The sequence below is a fragment of the Chlorocebus sabaeus genome, chromosome 14 (genome assembly GCF_047675955.1).
Source record: "Chlorocebus sabaeus isolate Y175 chromosome 14, mChlSab1.0.hap1, whole genome shotgun sequence".
Classification (NCBI taxonomy): domain Eukaryota; kingdom Metazoa; phylum Chordata; class Mammalia; order Primates; family Cercopithecidae; genus Chlorocebus; species Chlorocebus sabaeus.
Window position 1 is genome coordinate 37433714 of NC_132917.1, and position 15347 is coordinate 37449060.

Sequence of the window (15347 nt, forward strand, 5' to 3'; positions counted from 1 at the left end):
AGTCCTTTTTTTTTTTTTTTTTTTTTTTTGCAACAAAGTCTCACTCTGTTGTCCAGGCTGTAGTGCAGTGGTGCAATCTTGGCTCACTGCAACCTCCACCTCCCCAAGGTTCAAGCAATTCTTGTGCCTCAGCCTCCAGAGTAGATGGGATTATAAATGTGCACCACCACATGCAGCTAATTTTTGTAATTTTAGTAGGAATGGGGTTTCACCATGTTGGCTAGGATGGTCTAGAACTCCCGACCTCAAGTGATCCACCTTCCTCAGCCTCCCAAAGTACTGAGATTACAGGCATGAGCCACTGCGCCCTACCAAGTCCTTGACCTTATCCATCTCTACCAGTGGAGCAAGGGCTATCCCACCCAACCTTCAGATGGATGAATGATAAATAATGCTTCTAGTTGTATCACACTGAGATTTCATGATTGTTTATTTGTACAGCAAGAGTTGACTGATACACTAAGACTACTGCAGGCAAATCTATGAGGAGCTCCAAACTCAGGCTTGAAGGTCTTGAGGAGGCTCCTGAGAAATGCTAATAACTAAACTGAGACCTAAAGGATAAGTGGTCTCCATGTGCATGTGTAGGTTTGGAGATGGCTGGTTAGAGAGTGTAGAAAGAAGGGCAGACGGAATGGAGGTAAGAGAAAACCTGGCTTGTCCTCTGAGCTATAAGTAGTGCAGCTTGGCTGGAGCAGGTAGAAAAGTCAACCTTACATAGGGCCATCAATTTGAAGAAAGAGAAAGGCTGGAATCTGCCATTGTATTCAAGGTCGCTCTCACTGGACACTGGCCCCTGACTGGTGTGGCATCACTGAGAATTTTTTTGACAGGAGCTTCTTACAGATAAAAGTTACTCAAAAGAAAGTTTGGTGTCATTTTGACTTGTATTCATTTCTTATTACCTATGTTGAAAGTCGGGATCAAGTTGATAAGGATCTGGTCAAAGACTAAAATCCAGTGTGTATAATACATATAATCCTCGAATATGGTATACATGAGACTATACTATGGTGTCCACAGTATCCGAACTCTATTTTGGGGTAACACCTTCATATTATGGCTTTTTCTTAAGCCATATATTTTTTGTTTCCAGGATACATATTCCAGAATAATAGAATTTTATAATGGATAGGTGCTTTAGGTCTTCTAGTGCAACCTTCACAGATGGCACCAGAGAGGAGAAGTGAGCAGCTAGAAGTCATGCAGCAAATTCTTGACAGGGCTGGAATGGTGAGGTATTTCATTTGAGTCTGATCCCTTCCCTCCTTCCCTCCTTCCCTTCCCCTCTCTTCCTTTCCACTATGCTGGATGTTATCTAGAATATTTTTGGTTTTGTTTCTTTTCATGCTAGAAGATATCATTTTTCCTATCAGAGTAGAGCCATAATTGAGCCAAGCACCTGCCTCTTATGGAAAGGCACTGTCCACTGAGGGCCCAGCCTAACACACATACACACCACCACCACCACCACCACCACCAGCAGCAGCCCTGTCTCTCTTCTATTTCCCACTGAACCAGTATTCTAAATCTTATTAAATATTTTTCTCTTCTTTTATTTTATTTTGGTAAAAAGGGGCCTTAAATATAATAACGCCTATTGATTTGAAAGGAAGGGTATTTTAACTGGGTTCTAATGACCCAACCAATTTCTTTAAATGAAGAATAATGCATTTAGCTGCCCAGGATTGTCATTTTCTTTGACTAATGCAATGTTAGAGAAACATTATAGACTTAGCAGGATTAAATCACCTCACATATGTGTTTCTGTACTGTACCTGAAACCTACATCATATTAAATGGTAATAATAAGAGCCATTTCCACCCATAACTCATACTGAAAATTGACTTGGTCATGACTCACAAGCACACTATTAACACATAGTTAAGTATACATGCTTTTTCCTTCTTTTTTTCTTTTTTTGTTTGGAACAATTTTAATTTCATGTGACATTTACTTTTCTAAAATTTGACTGACACCTTGACTACATACTCCTTTAATGAGATTTATAAACTAAAAATTCAGAAGGTTCCTTTTATTCTGACATATACAACATTGTCAAGATCACCTTAAAAGCCCAATGATTTTACTACATACCATTGAGTCAATAATTAAACAGAGAAACCATTTAATTATTTGCCAAGATTTTTACCTGTAAAAGTGTCTCAGAGTTAGAAGCTATCCAGATGAAATAACTGGGAAATTAAAATTAATGACCAGAAAAATGACTGGCTATGCCTTTGGCATTTCTCTTGGATAACAGTTGGCTTTGAGGCAGTTTGTAATCTGGGTTCTATTCCCTGCTTTGCCACAGTTAGACATGTGACCTTAGGCAAATCACATAAGTCTCTGTCGTCTTCAGTCTCCTCATTCATCAAATTAGAGGGTTGAACCAAGTAAGAATTTCTGCCTCTTTCTATGTCTAGCACTTTAAGTTATTATCCAGAGAGTGGCTGGTTGTCATTTATTCTCCAGATTCACCTAGATGAGAACCATTATGAGGAGGCTGAAGTTGCAGCAAGGAGTGTACAGGTTGAATTTGAATAACTTTACCATAAAGAGAAATATTAAATGCAGGACTGAATTATGCTGTTAATCTGACTGCTCTTAGGAGTCCTTAAAAATAAATCAATAATATATATGGCCTGGCTTTATAGATATTTTTTGCATGTAGACCTACCTGGACCTAGCATCAATTAAAAAGAAGGGCAGACTCTCCTAGAAACAGGGGCCAATTTTACCATAAGTGACTATTTTGTTCAGTATCTTTTTAGGACTCTTAGATTGCTAGTAACCACAGCCAACTTAAGTGAGTTTCAGCAACAGTGGTTTTAAGGACAGAGGCATTTTATGAAACCCAAGAACAGAAATGCAGCTGGACCTCAGGAGAGGTCTGCAGCTAGGAGGAGAAAAGTCAGGAGCCTTGGTGGGGCCTTCTCTCTTTCTTCTTACCGCTACTTCTCTCTGATTATTGCTTATATTATTTCCCCTCTGCAGAATATGCAACTGCAGGTAGAAGATCCCCCTTTCCCAACCACCGCCCAACACATACACACACCCTGCTCCAGATGACTAAAGTTTGCCTTATCTTCATGTAAGGAAACAGCCTGCATTAATTGGAAGGTTTTCAATCCAAATTCCAAATTCCTAAAAGAGATAATCTGGTGACTCTGACTGGCTCAGTATGGTCAGGGGTTTATCCTTGGTTCAACCAACTGCAGAGGGGGAGGTAGGGTCCTCTGTTCCAGAGTGGGTTATTGAGCAATAACTCTTCATTGCACACCTCCAGGGGGCACTACTCGTATTTTGTTGTGTGCGCATTATGCCCAGTGGAGTTGTGCAATGGGAGGTCCTACTGTTGTCTGGAGATAGTTCTCAGGTAAGGGGGACTATTGTCAGCTATAGCCAAAAGGCATGTACTGTATCTAGCTAACTAATTGTAGTCGCTAGAAAGTCAACCTTTTCCTCAATACAACTCCCTCCCACTTAACAGACCTTAGCAGCCATGTTTCCTCCACTCAGGGCCTGAAATTCTGCCAACCTGTGAGACCTAAAAGACCTGTCTCCTTCTTTACAGTTCTGTATCTTTGTGTCTGAGATGAGCATCTAGGGATAGAAGAGGCAGTGGATCTTCCATGTTTCCCTTCCTGAAAGCCACTCTGATGGCTCTCAAGGCATCTGTATGAGACTTCTTCCCTCTTCCTCTTCATTTAGAGGGGAAGATTCCAAGTGAGTGATCTACTGAGGAGCTGTTTTCTAGAATTTTAGGATTTTCTTGGCTCCATCATCATAAGCAGCCCCAAACTCAACCTCCACTGAGAAGAGACAGTTTTCACTGCAAAAATGAGCCACATGTGTCCTCTCCAAAACACACAGCTCTGCTGGATGTGAATCAGCATTACACACTTTTAATTTATTTTCTTTGATTCAGAGCTTTTTCATGCAGATTTATGAACAGTAGATGTGGAGATCAATTTAGCTCTAATTCTGCCTTATTTTACTTGGCCATTCTGGGGACCAAGTCTTGACTCAAGTGGCTACAGTTAAGATTGCAAATCTTTGAAAAGCTGAGCTGCTTTTGTTTGGTGCTTGGCATCTGGTGCATGTAAAATGGCTTGGATCTGATATTTCCTTTCCCTCTAAAGTAAGAACACATCTCTTGAAAAGGTTTGATACACTCCTGCCAAAGAAGGAAGCAGGAAACTCAAGCCAGCTTGGAGTTTCATGAGCCATGGAAAACTGGCTAAATTCACCATGAAAATAATTTGGAAACATGAAGAGAGTACAGAGCGGCCTCTTTCTAGCCCAGTTCTTCATTCCAGTCTCAGGAATACTATGCATTAATGCATATTTGCTGAAATATGACAATTTAAATGTTATTAATTCATAAGACCCTAGATCAGAATTGTGATCATCTGAACAAATATCATGAAGTTGAACTTTGAAAAATAATGTTTGTAGTGGAATTAATGATACAAACAAATGGCCGGAGACTGAACCTTAAGTGATCAACAAGGTAACTTGCATATGATGAATGTGCACATTTTGAGTGTGGAGATGGATACATAGAAGATTCTTAGAAGTTGAAAGAGGGAGGTTGGGATTCAATCTTCTCAGTCCCTCGGGCTCGCCACAGAAGGCCATCTGAAAGCCAAAATGCTGTGTTTACGTAAACTAAGTCTAAAGTGTCAAAAAAAAAAAAAAAAAAAAAAAAGGCAATTACATTTAGAACATTCCATAATACAGAATTTCATTAATTCAAACCATTGTCCCACCCCTTAGTCTGAATGAGTGAGGCTTACTTGTACATAAAATAAAGGGAAGAAGTTTTAGTCTCAGCCTCCAAAACCAGTTTGCTCTGGTGCTTTCAAGCCCCTGAAAGTTTCCACACGTGCACAAGTAGCAGACCTTTGCAAAATTCAGAACTGTTAGTATAGATTCAGTGAATCAGCTATGGTTCTTAGTTTCCTTCAGTCATTCCTACATTCTTCCCGCTTTCCAAAGGTTCTTTTATTTTTCTAGTACGTGTATTTTAAGTGGGTTTCTGTTTGTTTGAGTTTCTGTTTTTAAAGGTTAAATTTGGAAGGTCTCATACACAAGCATTAATAAAAGTGATGGAGAAAAGATTTAATGGCATGCAACATGAGAGTGTTAATTAGCATGAGAATGCTTGCTACGTGCCAAGAAAGCTGTGCTCAATGCCAGTGATACAAAGATGAATATGGTCCCAGAAAAAAAGACACATAAGATTGTAGAAGATTGTTTAAAAAAAAAAAAAAAAAAAAAAAACAGAAGAAAAAGAGAAGATTTTAGTACTGGGGAGTATGAAGATGGAAGTTGAGGAAGGTTCAGTGGGGAAGTAACATTTGAGCTGCGTTCTCAAGATTGGGTAGGAGTTGTTTAGGGTGGGAGGATCAGAAAGGTAGTCCCATTAAGGGGTGTCAAAACCCTGGTGTATCAGAGGCTCATCAAGGGACTCTGAGAGCTTGGAGCAGAAGTTACCAGAAGTTACCAGGAGAAACAGCAGATGTGGCTTTCCATGAAGGAGGGCCTTCTATGCCATTATAAGGAATTAGGGTTTTATCTTGTAGCCAGTGGTTTGTAGGTTTGATTGTTCGGTTTTGATTAATATGCTTCCTTTTCAATGAAAAATTCGAGCCCTCAAGTGTAAAAGAGATGGATACAGAGCATATTCTTAGAAGTTGAAAGAGAGAGCTTGGGATTCAATCTTCTTAGTCCCTCCGGTTCCCCACAGAAGGCCATCTGAAAGCCAAACTAGAAGGAAATGGGGACCGCACTGTAAGCATAGAAGTGGTCCAGTGCTGCGTGTTTCTGTTTCTGAAAGGTCAACATGTCAGCACTGTGGAGTTGGGAACAAAGACAGACAGGAGGCAGGGAGACCCACTGGGGCCTGATGCTAGGGCCTGAAGAAAGCATCTCACCGTGGGCACGGGCAGGAGGTGTTTCTAAAGCTGGTTGATTGACTGGGGAGAAGGGAAGCATACATTGGAGATGATCCTGAGTTTTCTTCCAGATGCTGGGAGGAAGGCAGTGAGTGATATGGTAGCTTCCAAATTCATTTGACAACAAGAATGTAGCTATTAGATTCTGAGTAGTTTCATTCTAATGCAAGACTCTGCAACCAAGTTTGAAACGTGCTGAATTCTCATGAAGAAAGGAGATGCCATGATTAGAGAAGTCGTTTTTAAGATCTTTCCTATTTTTGGATTTGGGAAGTTTTCTCAGAGGCAAGTTTGGTATTGAATGAGACCTAACAGTTGTTTTAACTATATCCCTGAACCCTTGATTTCATTCCTGATGTTTAATCAGTAATGAGTGGGAGACAAAAACTCTAATACTGTCACCCAAATTTGAACTACCTCTTTTTGCTGCAAATGTTTCTTGAGGCATACATAAAAAGTATAAATTACCATCCTTTAAAAAAATATCTGAAAAACTTCAAAATACAGCTTATTACATGGAAGATGTGTTGGCAGTTTGGGTCTTACAGCCTCCAAAATAAAGACCTCTGATGGAAAACATTTACTTAATTTTTGTCGGTGAACTCTTGGAATTCATATTCACAAGGGAATAAGACCATTTGATTTCCAGAAACAAAGTTGTGGCTACTCTTGTCTCCCACTTCTCATGAAGTGCACCCTTTCAGTTAGACCAAGAAAAAGGGGAGCATGAAGCAGCTTCGTTTCTTCCTTAGAAGGAGCAAGTTTGAAGCCATAACGACTCTATTTTGGCACTCAGGAACTAACTACTAGCTCTTTTCTAGCTAGCTGGAGTGAGTGCCAGCACTGGGGTATTCTAGCGTGAACAAGAATGCTATTTTGGTCTGTTGTAAAGCATTGTGGAATGCAGATTTTAGACCATTTCATCACATCCACCAGCAACCACAAAACAAACATTATTTCAGAATGAAGACTATGGATGTAGAAGTACTAAGAGCTAAATAAAAAGAAGATTATAGAGACATTTTTATAGTTTAATGAATATGCTCACTACCAAAGCTTTGCTTTAAAAAAATAAAACCAAATACTTATACACAGTGTTGGGTGTTTGTACAGTTTGATGAAGGCCAGGTGTAGAGGAGTCATTGAAGAATTCCACTGCTTCTCTCATCGAACCAAAGTGGGAGGGGAAGCACAGAACAGTCTATTATGAGTAATACCAAACCATCTTTCCTAAAAAAAAAAAAAAGTAAAAATAAGGATCCTGTTTATCCAGAATAAGTCACCTAGAGAATTCAGTAATTTCAAGATAATTAGATTCCTTCTGAGAGCTGATTGCAGGTTTCACTTTTCTCTGGAGAATACAGCCATTTTTCAGAGACAATTAAAATGCTTTTAAGTGTGGCAACACAGTCCCTGGAGAGGAAGGGGGCTTCATAACATGACCCAAGTGGCAGCTGATGCTGCTCCTCTGACCCAGAATATCCTGTGTGTGTGCAGACACTTAATCTTTGTGTCTTTCCCTGGACTTTGAGTAGGAAATTTTAGTCAAGACTCTCTAGAGTACTTTCTATTCATGAAATTAAATGCTTGTAGGATTCTATGATTTATATGAGGCATTAAACTTTACTTCCATTCACAGTCCCATTAGTTTTAATGAGTTAAGGACTTTGCTTTACTTAAAGTAAACAAATAGAAATACTCCAATGGCAAAGAATATCGAACTAAATTCCCCTGGTCCTTGTGTATTCCTCCCATCTGGTACCCTACTGCTTGAAATGTCATGATTGAAGATTTATTCCTTTAGCTTAAATATTATCCTCTCTAATTTTAATATAAATCTGTATTAATTTTAATTTTAATCTGGGAGGAAAGGCACATTAAATCTCTTGTGTGAACTAGTTAATCCTTTTTAAAAAATTAGAAAGTCTGAAAAAAAAAACCACACACACACACAAGAATTGGTAAGGATGTAGAGCAGTAGCAACTCCTATACAGCAACTCCTATTTTTTAAACAGTTTGGGGCCAAGCACAGTGACTCTCGCTTATAATCCCAGTACTTTGGGAGGCGTAGGTGGGAGGATCACTTGAGCCCAGGAGTTTGAGAACAACCTGGGAAACATAGCAAGACCCCATCTCTACAAAAAAAAAAAAAAAGAAACGAAAATAAAAATTAGCCTGCTGTGATGGAGAGCACCTGTAGTCCCTGCTACTGGGGTGGCTGAGGTAGGAGGATCACTGGAGCCCAGGAGTTTAAGGTTGCAGTGAGCTCTGGCTATGCCACTGCACTTCGACCTAGGTGACAGAGTAGGAACTTGTTTCAAAAAAACAATTTGAGAAATTCCAATTCTGGCCTAGATGGAGTAATAGGGACTGAAATTACCTGCCTGAAACAACCTAAGGAAAATCTGATAAATTAGATGAAATTATATTTTTCAAGACAAGGAACATCACATGAAGGACAGAGATCCCTGAGGGCTGAGAAACAAACAAGGTAAGCCTTACAATTATTCTAGCAATTGCCTTGAAAGAGTTTCCAGGTATATTAGTCCATTTTCACACTACTATAAAGAATACCTGAGACTGTATAATTTGTAATCAAAGAGGTTTAATTGACTCAGTTCTGCATGGTTGGGAAGGCCTCAGGAAACTTATAATCATGGCAAAAGGCAAAGGGGAAGCAGGGCACGTCTTACATGGTAGCAGGAGAGACAGCATGCAGGGAGAAGTCCCAGACACTTATCAAACAACCAGATCTCCTGAGAACCCACTCACTATCACGAGAACAGCATGGGGGAAACCACCCCCATGATCCAATCACTTCCCACCAGTTCCCTCCCTCAAAATGTGGGGATTACAATTCAAATTACAATTTGAGATGAGATTTGGGCGGGGACACAGGCAAACCCTATCACCAGGCAACATCCCAGGGAGAGGTAGCCCAGGAAGAGCCCAACAGACTACCTGAATTGAGGAAATAGAGTTGGTAGTCTGGGGAGACTTGAGCTGATAGGGCAGGGTCTTGGAGAGGAGAGAGCTGCACAGGGCGAGAACCATGGAGATCGCTAGGCGGGCCCTTTCAACTCAGCAGAGTACTGACCAGCACCTGTGTGTGGAGGGACTACTCAAAGCCAGCTGGGGAAAAAACTATCTGAAAGGATTAGAAGGAACGTACTCATACTCACACCAGGCTAGTAATGCCTGTTTCTACCAGTCAGACTGGAAATCTTCACAATTCACAGGATACTGAGTAGATTATTCAGAAGGATCTTCCCTCCACAGTGGGGAATAATTATCTCTAGACTACATTTTTCTGGCACTGCCTAGCAAATCTTTAAAGCAACACTTGAAAGGATCAAACTGTTTTTAAACAACTCAACTGTGTCCCAGAACAAAGCCTAAGAATATTTATGGGAAATACAAAAATATCCAGCACCAAACGAGATAAATTCACAATGTCTGGCATCCAATCAAAGTATACTAGTCATGCAAAGAAGCTGGAAAATACAAGAGGAGGAGAGACAGACACCACCTTTTGATGTGAAGAGTGTTGAAGAATTTGAGAACATGTTTAAAACCACTGCAAACCCATCAGTGACAACATTGCTAGTAAGGTAGAACTTAATATGACACGATTCATCAGATTATATATCAAAACCCAATTATTTCTTTCCTATGGATTCTAAACTTTGTTATTCCTTTCATTCAGGAAGGAAAGTGATTTTTATTCTTGTGGGTGATTGCAGAGATGGCCATACATCTTACAGCCCTGTCCCTCTACCCTAATAATGGGGAATCTTCATTTCCATGTTAGATTTGTGGACCCAGCATGGTTTTTATTTTGGATTGTCTTGTCCGGCAGTTGTAATTGTACAAGTATGTTAGGGCCCATCTTGTTGACCCTGGTAGCACGATTTAGGCTTACAACCATTCCAAATGCTATTTTAGGTCTTTGGGTTTAAAGACAACAGAAACCAGGCCCCCATTCTTAGGAGCTCAGCATCCTTCTCTGCAACTATAGCAGGTTCCCAGTTGTTTTAAACTGTACCTGGAATTTTGATATTATTCAGATATAGTGAGACCAAAATATCAGGAGACAATGGCCATTAAAAAGATAGTTTGTAACTTACAGCTCCCAAGAAGTACATGCCATGTCACAGTGGTCCACACGGGGAAGCACCAGGGTTGGTCAGGAGGCAGAAGAAGCCAGGAGAAAACATAGGCAAAGCCTTGCTTGTGGTTTTCATGGAAAGAAAACCAGCCAGACTGGAAATCTTCACAGTTCGCAGGGTCCTGGGTAGATTATTCAGAAATCTTAACTCCACAGTGGGGAGTATAATTATCTCTAGACTACATTTTTTCTGGCCCTGCCTAACAAATCTTTAAAGCAAGACTTTAAAGAATGGAAAGAATGAATGAAGCAAGGTACGCAGCTGAGCAGGCTTAGGGGGTTTGAATAACCTCTGCAAGCTCTGGTCTATCAGAGTGGCTTATTGTTGTTGTGTCCTCCCTGGCCCTGGGATGCTTAAGGCAGAGGAATATTGCCCTCTTGGAATGTAAGAGCCAGGTAAAGGGGCAGGTGTGAGTATAGACTCAGGATTGGTCAGTTTGCATATCAAAGACATGCTCCAAGGCAAATGTTTACTGTCTCTAGGAATTAGTTAACCCTGGGAGGGTCAGTCTCTCCCTGGTCAGTTGAACCCCAAATGTCAGAGCATCACAAATATGGAAAATAAGAAAATATAGTTAAAAATAGTTACTTCGCTAATATGGGCCTCAGTGAGGTCACCTGTGGATTCAGGCCTGTTTGGGTGCATTTGGTGAATTGCAAGATGCAGTGTCTCAGAGCTCTGCTTACGTGGAAGAGTGAAAGGACCACCTGAGATTAAAAAGGTCGAAAAGTAAAGACAGCTGTGGTCTACCACCTTGTTTAAGAAAAGTATGGGCCTGTTAGAAGGGAGCAGTAATTTGAAACAAAGCTGGAATCCAGCCTAGTCTCCTGCCTGGGCCCTAGAGCTACTGGGAAAGCTGGAAATAAAGTTAAAACTGGCCTAGTCTCCAGCCTGGCCCTACAGCAACTGGGAAAGCTGTTTCTCCATGAACTCCCATAAGATACAAAGAAGCTGAGGCATCAGCATCACCGATGGCAGCCACTGCAGAGGAATTTGCAGGTCCCACTGCCTCAGCTCAGCCACCAGCACGTCATCTGGGCTTTGCACTGACATTGCAATGATAGCAGACAACAGCAATGATGCCCTTGCTAAGCAGAAGCAGCTGAGGTGATGGCATTAATGGGCACCAAGGGAGAGAACTGACGCTTTTCTTCCTCAGCAATGACCAGAGGCATTGCCACGGTAAAAGGAGAAAAGAAGGACACTACTGTGATACTTCCAATTCTGGCCAAGATGGAGTAATAGGGACTGAAATTATCTGCCTGAAGCAACCTAAGAAAAATCTGATAAATTAGATGAAACTATATTTTTCAAGACAGGGAACATCAGATAATGAAGGACAGAGTTCCCTGACGGATGAGAAACAAGGTGAGCATTACAATTATTCTAGCAATTGCCTTGAAAGAGTTTCCAGGTGTATTAGTCCATTTTCACCCTCTGTAAAGAATACCTGAGACTGAATAATTTATAATCAAAAGAGATTTAATTGACTCAGTTCTGCATGGCTTGGAAGGCCTCAGGAAACCTACAATCATGGCAGAACGTAAAGGGGAAGCAGATCACCTTTTACATGGCGGCAGGAGAGAGAGCGTGCAGGGGGAAGTTGCAGGAGGAAAAAAAAAAAGGACACTACTGTGAGAACTTGTTCTCAGAGTTCAGGGAGACATCTGGGACACCCAGAATTATTTTCAAAGAATCTGAGGGCAGGTAGACTTCACCCAGAGTAGATGGTGGCAAAGCCAGGGCAGCCCTGTCCCACAGCTGGTATCATTACCCTGTTCTCACATCCATGTCTGGGAAGCCTGAGCACCTCCTTGGTTCTCCACCTAGAGCCCCAGGATATATCCTTGAGATTTGCTGTTTTCCACTCAGGAATTTATTTGGGGGTTATCATTTTGATGAAAATCTTTAAAAAAGTTGGATCTCTACTCACCATCTGGATGACCACATCATCATGAAATACCACTACATAATTCAGTGCTTGCATTTGTAGTTCTGTTTTCTGTTTATGCTTGCATCAAATAAAGGATGAAGACATAGCATATTGCTTGAATGCAGATTTTGCAGTAGAAAAAGGAGTGGGAGAATTGAATTAGTCAATGCCCGTGATGATAGAGGCATGCTGAACCAGCGCTGAGCTGTGAGTAGTGTATTCATGTATGTGGTGAACAGATACATTACCCAGACCGCCTTGTTGTTCAGACCAGCTTGCAGTGAGGAGGAAATACACAATGGAAAATGTTCTGTTTCTGATTCACACCACAGTTAGTTGCATTAGATTCCCATAAAGTGCAGGTTTCAACAATTCCTCTAATGTAGTTTCATCTTTGAATATGTAAGGCAGCCTCGTAAGGTCAACAAATGCCAAATCAACAAAATTGGCATTTGAGGCTGGCTTACTGACAGACTTTTTAAAATTGAATTTGAAGTCTGCTTATCCTGAACTAGAAAACAAAACTTTTGAATTTTGCAATTTTTTTTTATAGTGTAATTGTCCTAATAAACACTCACCACGGTAGCTTTCTGAGGTCAAAATTCAAGAACAGAATTACATGTAGAACTGGAGCCAAGCCTCCTACTTCTGCTCCTAAACCTCATTTTGGTCGTTTTGCTTATCAAAATAACATCATCAGTCCCATTTACTTGCTATTATTAATTAAATAGTGTGCTTTTGTAAGTCTGTATTAACTTTGAATTGTTTTGGTTCTATGGTTGTATACGAAATAAAGGACTTTATACCTAGATTTATAGTTGAATACATTTCAGTAATATTATAATAAAATATAACATTGAGAATCTTTAAGAATTTTTCCTTTTTATAAAAGGTCTATTTGCTTTTTAAGTTTAAGAAATCCTTGATTAGCAAAATGAAGCACCACATATTCCACTATATATTGACCTAGATTTCTGCTATTGTTCAACAGCATAAATTACTTCAACACAATTGAAATTTATCCCCAGACTTCTTTAACCTGTAATTAAATATTTTATTTTTTTCTTTTGTGACAGAGTATTGCTCTGTCACCCAGGCTGGAGTGCAGCAGCATGATTTCAACTCACTGCAACTGCCTCCTGGGTTCAAGTGATTCTTTTGCCTCAGCCTCCCGAGTAGCTGGGATTACAGGTGTGCACCACCATGCCTGGCCAATTTTTTTGTATTTTTAGTAGAGATGGGTTTTTGTTATGTTGGCCAGGCTGGTCAATTAAATCTTTAATATTCAGACTACCAAATCCAAGCCTGTTTCTCAAATGAGGCACGCCTTATTCTACTGGGCGCCTGTGTGTTGTAAGTTCTGGGATGCCTGGAGCTGGCATGTCCTTGTTAGTTATTGCCCCCAGCTACAGGTGTTCCCAGAGCCCTGGTGGATCCCATTATGAGGACTGGCCTGTTTTTCCAATGTCCAAAGCACAGTTAAGACAAGGCCCTGGAGTTTAACTGAAAAAACAAGGATAGTCCAAGAACAACGGAGAGTAACTGATATGTTTTGGCTCTGCATCCCTACCCAAATCTCATGTCGCACTGTGATTCCCAGTGTTGGAGGAGGGGCCTAGTGGGAGGTGATTGGATCATGGGGGTGCTTTCTAATGGTTTGGCACCATCCCCCTAGTGCCGTCCTGTGATAGAGTTCTCATGAGATCTGGTTGTTTAAATGTGTGGCACCTTACCCCCCTCTCTCCCCATCCATCATGTAGATGTGCCTGCTTCCCCTTTGCCTTCTGCCATGATTCTAAGTTTCCTGAAGCCTCCCCAGAAGCAGAAGCCGGTATAGCCCGCAGAACTGTGAGTAGATTAAACCTCTTTTCTTTCTAAATTACCCAGTTTCAGGTATGTCTTTACAGCAGTGTGAGAACAGACTAATACAGTAACATAGTTAATACCACCAGAGGTTTCATTTAGGGATTGCAGACCAATTCCTGACCTCTGAACTCCTACTCCACTACCCCAGCTCTCTGTCTTGTCCCCAGAAGCCCAGCCCAGCCCCCACTGAACCTCTCCAGGCCTCTCCCCACCTCACAAGCCTGGTCTCCAGCTTTCTTCCTATCACAGAATGACCCACAGTAGAAACGTCCATCTCCTCCCGGGAAACTCCTGCCGCTACCCAGATGGTGAGCTCTGCCCTCCAAATGCTGGCTTATTCAGTCTTAAATCGCACTTCATGTGCTATCCCAAACACACAGCTCCCATCCGTATTAAGGGGCAAAAAAAATGGCTCTAATTCTGCAAGGATATAGTCATCTTAAAAATACATTCCATTTATATTACAAAACAGAACTTAAAAGGTCTGCAGCATCTATATCCGGGTTTATAATAGCTTCAATTTTCTCCAAGAAAAATAAAAGCATGTGTTTTATCTTTGTGAAATTAAAGTGCCCTTTCTGGTCCTTTCCACCCAAATATAGAGAATCTGCTTTAAAGGTGAATTACATTATATCTAAAATTCCCAAAACAATGGTAACAATAATAATAATGAAAACCAAAGTCTCGGCTCTTTTGGAAATTACGGTAAATGAGGAAAAGTTTTTTTAAATGCAAAAACAATATCAAATGTTCAAAATCTATGTGTATTTTGTGACAATAAAATATAGCAGTGGAATCTATGAACCCTGATTCCAGGTCTAGAATCAGACTAGCTGGAATTTAAGATCTTGGCTCTCCTGTTGGCTAGCTGGGCAAATGACCTGAACTCACTGTGTTTTCCTATCCTCATCTGTAAAATGGGGTTGACAGTACCTCCCTCACTATGAAGATTTAAATATACAAGAGCTTACTATGTATATTTAAATACTATGAAAGATTTAAATATAAAGTTACTATGGGTTACTATGAAGATTTAAATATACAAGGGCTTAAAATATTGCCCACTGTATAATAAATAGTCAGTACATGTGAACTGTGATGATCATAATGATGATAATAATGAAGACAGTGATGACGGTAGTGGTGGCAATGGTGGTGATGATGGCTGGGTATCTGAAGGCAGTTAAAAAAAATTCCAGAAAGAGTTCCAATTTGTGCTTCTCATTGTCATCATTGGTAATGAACATGAAAAGTGGACATTGTCTCTTACTCTTCTTCAGTGCCCTTTTATCTCTAGTGTGACTTGTGCCATTTAAAGTACAATGAGGGACTCAGACGAGGCTATGGTTGAGCCAATCGAATCTTTCGGACCCTTCTTTCTTCTGTAGTGACAGTCACATTATCAGGAACTCTA

The 15347-nt window shown here is 40.6% G+C and overlaps 1 long non-coding RNA gene across 1 annotated transcript; it reads right to left on the minus strand.

Annotated features, from left to right (window-relative positions):
- Positions 1 to 7008: 7008 nt before the first annotated feature.
- LOC140713315 (uncharacterized) lies at positions 7009 to 14238 on the minus strand. The gene is made up of 3 exons (XR_012095265.1): positions 14146 to 14238; positions 10093 to 10255; positions 7009 to 7194 (listed from the first exon to the last, which is right to left on the minus strand). It is a non-coding gene; the product is annotated as an uncharacterized lncRNA (long non-coding RNA).
- Between the last annotated feature and the right edge of the window lie 1109 nt (positions 14239 to 15347).